Source organism: Bidens hawaiensis, unplaced genomic scaffold, assembly GCF_021521415.1.
Source record: "Bidens hawaiensis isolate Kalapana, Puna unplaced genomic scaffold, B.hawaiensis_p1.1 tig00041901_1, whole genome shotgun sequence".
Lineage (NCBI taxonomy): Eukaryota > Viridiplantae > Streptophyta > Magnoliopsida > Asterales > Asteraceae > Bidens > Bidens hawaiensis.
In genome coordinates this window covers 33,976-42,112 of record NW_027505749.1, presented here as the reverse complement: position 1 = coordinate 42,112, position 8,137 = coordinate 33,976, and the positions used below count along the sequence as shown (strand labels likewise).

The window sequence follows — 8,137 nt, the reverse complement described above, 5'->3', positions numbered from 1 at the left end:
ATCCTGCTCCAAAATGGAAACCTGCAGTTTTATCCTCATTTTTACATTCCTCTTGTTCCAAACAATTGGCTTAAGCATCATCACCACTTCCTCAAATATTACATGCATCCCGACGGAGAGGCAATCACTTCTTCTATTCAAACAAAACCTCACAGACGAATATGATTTTCTGTCAACATGGACAGGAGAAGAATGTTGTGAATGGCATGGAGTTGGGTGTGATGGTAGAAATGGTCATGTTGTCAAACTTGATCTTCTATCTCAAGACAAATTCCTCGAAGGTGAGTTGAGTCCATCGTTACAGAATTTGAAGCATTTGCGTTACTTGGACTTGAGCTTTAACCATTTCTCAGGTAACATTCCTGAATTCTTTGGATCGTTTGAGCATTTGGAATACCTTAATTTGTCACACTCAGGTTTACGCGGATTGGTTCCTCATCGTCTTGGAAATCTCTCAAAGTTACAATATCTTGATCTAAGAAATTTCGGTTCTTTTGGAGTGGATGATTTTGGATGGGTTTCTCCGCTATCATCATTACGGTACCTAGACTTAACGGGTATAACCATTGATAACCACACTGGTTGGTTTCATCAAGTTGATATGCTTCATTCGTTGCATACATTAAACCTGGGATATTCTGAAATATCAAATATCCCTTCTGTTAAATTCGTCAATTTCACCTCTCTTAGTTCACTCGATCTCTCTTACAACTTCATCAACTCCACTTTTCCTGTCTGGATATCAAACCTTACCGCTCTCTTCTATATGGACCTTAGTGGTAACCAATTCTATGGCAAAGTTCCTGATTTTCATGGAATGATCAATCTTGTTCATTTGGACCTTTTGGGAAACATGTTTTCTGGTCCCATTCCCGCAAGCCTTGGACTACCCTTGAGGCTAGAATACCTTTCTCTTGATGATAATCAACTGAGTGGGAATGTTCCCATGAGTATTGGGCAACTTTCAAAGCTCAAGAGCTTGTCGTTGTCGTCGAATTCATTAACGCTGAATTTCAGCTCTCGATGGATTGCTACGTTCCAACTACGTGTATTTATTGCAAGTTCTTGTAACATTGGACCCCGCTTCCCGAATTGGCTTCAAACACAGAGAAATATTCAGAGATTAGATCTTTATAACACGAGTATTAAAGATACAATACCGCCATGGTTTGAGAACATTCTGTCTCGTATTCGATACTTGGATTTATCTAATAACCAGATCAGTGGCAAACTGCCTCGAATTCATTTCAACACTACTAACTATAAAGGGGATGGGATCCTGAGGATGAACTCAAATAAATTTGAGGGGTCACTAGATGCATTTCCATCAAATGTGTATTATTTGGATATCTCAGATAACTTATTGTCAGGACATATTCCTCTAACAGACGAAGCTATGAACCCAAATCTGCAATATGTTTTTCTCTCTAGAAACCGCTTCACAGGAAACATTCCAGCACACTTATGGAAGAATCCTAGCATCTAGATCCTGGATCTCTCAGATAACTTACTGTCAGGACATATTCCTCTAACAGACGGAGCTATGAACCCACATTTGCAAGTTGTTTTTCTCTCTAGAAACCGCTTCACAGGAAACATTACACTTATGGAAGAGTCCTAGCATCTTGGTTTTGGATCTCTCAGATAACTTACTGTCCGGACATCTTCCTAAAACAGATGAAATAAGGAACTCAAAGCTGGAAGAAGTTAATCTCTCTAAACACAACTTTACTGGAAGCATTCCAGTACATATATGCAACAATGATTTCCTCGGTGTGTTGGATTTATCGAGAAATAAATTTTATGGAACGCTTCCTGGATGCTTATGGAACTTGACTCTCCTGGAAGCTATGGATCTTTCCGATAACACCATAACCGGTGTTGTTCCACGTTCATTTGGTTCTCTTACAGGACTGAAGTCATTGCACCTGCACAACAACATATTAGAGGGGAATCTTCCGCTATTTTTACAGAATCTGACAAACTGGTAACCTTAGATTTAGGGAACAATTTGTTCATGGGAACTATACCTTTCTGGATCGGTGAAAAGCTATCTAAACTTAGATTCTTGAATCTCGAGTCGAATAAGTTTATAGGAAAGATTCCGCTACAGCTTTGTCAGCTCAATGCTCTTCAATATTTAAGCTTGGCCCATAACAACATAACAGGAACAATCCCTAGTTGTTTCCGGAATTTAAGTGGTATGGCCACTGATCAAGTTTTCAGCTTAGGGCACGCCAATGTATATGGGAGGTATTATTACAAAGATAATATTTTGGCTTCCATGAAGGGAAGTGAGTTGGTGTACACCAAGACAACAAAGTTTCTCAAATCCTTGGACCTCTCAAGCAACAACATTACAGGAGAAATTCCAAATGTATTGATGAACCTTGTCGGATTGAAGAGCTTGAATCTTTCAAGAAATCAACTCAAGGGGCACATTCCACCGGCGATTGGAAATCTAAGCCAAATGGAATCATTAGATCTATCGATGAACATGTTGTCTGGTCAGATTCCTCAAAGTTTGACGAGCTTGAACTTTCTAAGCTACTTGAACCTATCGTTCAACAACTTATCTGGCGCAATCCCAGTTGGAAGTCAGCTCCAGACTTTTGTGGACCCCTATATTTACGAGGGGAATGACGGACTATGTGGGCTACCACTATCAAGGAGTTGCAAAGGAAACAATTCATCATTTAATCATGTTGGCAAAGATGAAGATCATGATGACGGAGGCTTGTGGTTTTATTTTGGCATGGGCCCAGGGTTCTTTGTTGGATTCATGGGACTACTTGGGAGTTTGCATTTTAGCAGGAGTTGGAGGGTCGCTTACTTTGACATGTTTGAAGATATTTACGGTTGGCTAACAGTGTCAACCCTAGTGAATCTTGCTCGCCTAAAGAGGACATTTTTCTAAGGAGCAGGTACATTCTTAGATTCACATACACCATATTATAAATGATTATCAGAATTGAGATAATAACCGAGTTTATTACATAACTATATATATGTTATTCACATATCATTTCCATTTACACAAGTATAAAACATTGTCAAAATTATAAGTTAGTGAAAACGTATTGCTCTAGATTTACACACTCGTTACTCTATTGTCGTGTTTCTGATATTTGTAGATACCCTTTTTAGTGGACGAGTTCAAGGATGATGACTTTATATCATGGACTTCAAAGATACTAGAATATATGTGTTTCATATCTTGCTTAAGTATGTTGTTCAATGCTTTTATTGTTGTTAAATATGTTTTTCAAGAAAACTTTATCTTATTATGTTTGTGTAAGAACTTTGTGTTTCATAGCAATAAAGTATTCTACTTAATCTGCAAGGTTATTTACTGGTTTTAAATTTCATAATAAGAACTCGGTTCAAAAAGTATAAAACTTTACATAATGTGTACATGTAAAATTTATTGGCCCATGCATGATCTTGAATCCTCTAACTTGAAAAAACCGATATCATACTTGTTCTCGGACACCATGTTTACAAGCACAATTCATTGAATAATAGGGTTACTAAACCGTTCAATCGATCTCTATATAAACTAACCGATCAGATGCGTCGATGAGATGAGCTGATGAGGTGAGAAACCATTTTACCAGATCCAAATCGATACTTTTTTAGCAACCCGTTTTGAGCCAACAAAAATTGACCTCAACACTTTTGGCCTGTTACACGACCTGCAATGTTTAGATCATCGATTTAAACACGACCGCACATTCTTATGATACATCATAATGCAATGATACAAAAAGAGTGAAAATGCCTCTTTTGCCCCACCAACAATGTTTAGATCATCGATTTAAACACTCGAAACTTGGATCCTATACATTAATAATATATACATAACCTACAAAACACATAAGAAATTATCGAATAGATATCTTTTAACGATTAGTGGCAAACTCAACATTCACAAAGCATATATCTTTTCCCGATCAGATTCATCGTCCGAAATATTAGCCGAGTAAATCGACTACGAAAACGACTTACTCCTACTCGCCCTCCTAATCCGCCTCTGAGAATCGTTACCAGAAGGCCGAAATCGTTGCCTAAAACCAAACCAACACAGGCTCACAAGTGTCCCCACAAGAATTGGTACCCCAACAACAGTAATTGTAACAGCCATCCAAGTACTCCTTCTACCAACCACCACGAGCAATCGAACAAAACGCCCCACACCTACTGATCCCCGCGGCCCACATTAACTTATTCACAACCGAGACGATCTGTCTTTGGGCTTGTGTGTCCCACGCCACTAACGTGATTTGAACCACCACGACCGCTAAAGATATAAACAGTGACGTGGCGTTAAAAAGACAAAAGGCCCGAAAAGCTGTAGTGTGGGCTATATGGACTTCACCCGCCCGTTTATCCGAGTTCCAGTACTGGCCCGGAAGGTTAAAGATTGCCAAAAAAGCTATCGATGCGAATAAGACCGCAACGACTGTTAATGAGTTGATGGTGTTTTGAACGGCTTCCCGGTGAATCTTTTTGAGTTCTTTAGCAATACCCGAAACCCGTCTTTGTGTTTTTTCATTTTGTAAAGAGTTGTGACTTGTGAGTGGACTTCGTGTTTGATGTCACTAACGGTCCGTTTGAGTTGCATTTCTTCATCGAATCTGCCAACATGGCGAGCGTGTTTGGCACCAGCTTCGGTTAGGGCCTCCATGATTTCTAACTTCGGTGGACCATTGCTCAGCTTATCAGCTATATCTATAGCTCAGCATGAAGCTTACAACCTAAACAATTTAATCATAATTTTCAAATTAATAAGCTTTTGAAAAGGGTATAAATGAATGGAATACAAAAGTTTTTTTTTAATAAACGGGACGGGCGGGCCGACTTGTAAACATTATATATATATACTAGGTTATAACCCGTGTATTATACGGGGCTGAGAATAAAAAATTAATCAATGTGGGAACTTCATTATAAGATTATCTTTTTCATTTTAAATTTATGAAGTTATTATGCATTATATCATTTAGTCATAAACTATCATTTTCAACATTTTAAATTAAGGCAAAATTATGCATTCGGTAAACAATTTGTTCAAAACCGTCAAACCACAACCAACTAAACCGAACCATAAAACCGTCAAAACCAGCCCAATTATTGATCAAGAAATGTGGTGAAAGTAATCACATAAATAATTCACACACACACAAAGAAAAAAAAAGTTGTTGTCTTATAACCATGTAGTCTTAAAAATACATAAATAGCCGTATAGTCTTACAAACAAAAATAGTGTAGACGATAAGACAAATTCAAAGCTAAACAATTAATACCCATTTGGCATGCCATATCAACTTCTTTCAAAGAGAGCCTAACAATATTCCATTCTCCATTATGCTACATGTAGAGAACTGAACATCACTAAAACATGCTAGCTTGTCAATGTTATAGCTTAGATAGCAAAGAATCACCAACAAAAGTCAAAACTTCATTAATATTAATTAAATCGAAAAAATACACACCCAATTCATCATTCAAGAAACCCAACACATGGAAGCTAACACAAATCATTATAAATCAAACACACTTATTTTAGGCTAGCCGTGACAACAAAAATGTCAAAGCATACATCAAAAATGGGAAGACCACCCACCAAAATTAAGTTTTATTCAGGAGTAACAATAATAAACGGCGCCATAGATTTGTAGAGAACCTTGTTTCACTACGACTAACGTATCTACAACTACATCCCCGAGCGGCAGTCAAACGGGGGCGGGTCATAGGTGCGTCCACAGAAGAGGAAATCGCAATGCATCTTGCTCAGCAGGTGTAGTTTGGAGTGAGAGTGTAGCGGGGGTAAGGAAGGCATGAGCAAGGCACTTACAAAGGCCTTTCACAGCTCAAATCCATGCATTAAGCCGCTAATCGCTTTTCTAGCAAAGTCCCAGCAGGCTACCTCACACCCCTTCTCCCGAAGTTACGGGGTCATTTTTCCGAGTTCCTTCGACATGGTTCTCTCAAGCGCCCTAGTATACTCTACTTGTTCACCTGTGTCGGTTTGGGGTACGGTCAGTTCACCGTTAATTCAGTTCCAAGCTCTTGCCCGATCCTATATTTACACCACAAAACACATTATCATAAGTTTGAAGTAATGAATTGAAAACTTTGTGAGTTTAGAAGAATATGATGAATATGTTAAGTAATTTCATACTGCATAAATTTAAATGGACCGTTTCAGTTTATCATTTATTTTTAAATGTCAAAAGGGGTATGCAATAATATTTAACTAAATTAAAAAAAAAGTCCAATGGCTTAAAAGTAACCGAGCATGCAGTCTATCTATTCCTGGCGAAAAAGGCGAGTCACGACTCACGTCGAATAGGTATCCCAGGTCATATGGTGTTCGGCTCAGAATGGGTTCTAGTCAAAATGGTCCAATTTGAAAACGGTCCAATTTGGTTAGGGTCAAAACAGGTTATGTCCAAAACATGTTCAAGTCATAATTGGTCATGGCTAAATTCATTTTAAGGTCATGACCAAAATTTTTTGGTCAAAACAGGCAGTTTTAGAAAAGAAAAAAGAAACAATATTTCATATTAATATGTATATAAGCAAGCACCAAGTACCAAAGCAGATCCAACAAAATATAATTCAAAAAGATTTCTATGACCCAAGACATGAAAACATCAAATCTCTTTGTAAGCTAAAATTATGATAACCCAGTAATATCTTTCAAGCATCAACACTGGAAAACGATAAATTTGACACGTTAACTGAAAATGATGTGTGATATGTTTACTAAAAACAACATTTTGACCCGCTTACTAAAATTATAATTTTGACCCGTTGACTAATATTGATCTTATCTATTGGCCCGCTTTGACACAACTCCATTTTGGTCAGAACCAAACCTGATCCATAGCCAAAAAGTGACATAGTGACATAAATATTGATCTTATCTATTGGCCCGCTTTGACACAACTCCATTTTGGTCAGAACCAAACCTGATCCATAGCCAAAAAAGTGACATAGTTGCTACAACATTGTTTCCAATTGTTCCTCTAATTAAAGCACATTTAGCTTTCTTGAAATGATTACATGATATGAATGTTGCAGCCATACATTGCAAGGCCATGCTTACTAAGACAGGTCCATCAAAAGATCAAGGGAATTTTTAGTGCAAAAAACTTACCAACAATATGTGACAAATGATCTTCTGTATGATGAAACACATCCAAGTTCCTTATTTAGCTTGTTTCACACCCATGATGTTAAATGTATTGATTCTTTTACAAAAACTTTACGCACACCTGCGATTTTAAGAAGAATTAAACAAAAAAATTAAAATTAAATTAAATTGAAAACAACCATCATGCAACTACATAAAGGCATTTTGTAAATAAAATTATGTGCAATTAAGTTCTCATATTGGGGCGTACACCAATAAGTAAAATGCAAAACATACTTCTTGTAGCACATAATTAAGTTCTCATGTTGGGTCGTACACGGGTACACCAATAAGCCACATACCCACTATACGGTGATTTGCTAATGACTCAAAGCATAAAAAGACGTTTTGTAAATAAAATTGCTAATTACACAATACATAAAATGCATTTTGTAAACAACAAATTCAAGATTCATAAAATCCAATATGTTTTGATAAAAAGCAATGATATAAAACGAAAACAATTGAAGTCATAACCTTAAAAGTGCATCCACCAATAAAAGAGCTTCATAATTGGCTTCTGTAATCAAACTTGGAGCCTGGATACCAATAAATTACAAGATTTCAAGATCTTAATCACTACAAGAAAAGATAATATTTTTTTCTAAAATATAAAGGAACATAATATGGAAATCAAGATGCTGTTTATTTACCAACAGTCTGACCAATCTTAGATATCAAGCATCATCTCCGCCACTAAATGCTCGAAGAAGAACCTCTTTAAGACATTCTACTTGGCATATAAGAACTTTGCCGGGATAAGTCACCTACATTGTAAACTAAACAAACTTGATAAATACACAATAAGCCTCCGTACTAATCGAATTAAATAAGTCGATATTCATACTTCAAAGGCATATGGCCTCTTAACAAAATTATCATACTGAAAAAAATAGTGTCTTTTGTATAAACTAATAACAGACTTCAATTTACAAA

At 36.9% G+C, this 8,137-nt stretch overlaps 2 pseudogenes; one reads left to right on the top strand and one right to left on the bottom strand.

Moving 5' to 3' along the window:
• LOC143615109 (receptor-like protein EIX2) lies at window positions 1-3,343 on the top strand (annotated as a pseudogene).
• Window positions 3,344-3,816: 473 nt separating this feature from the next.
• On the bottom strand, window positions 3,817-7,108 carry LOC143615108 (ankyrin repeat-containing protein At2g01680 pseudogene; annotated as a pseudogene).
• Window positions 7,109-8,137: the final 1,029 nt, after the last annotated feature.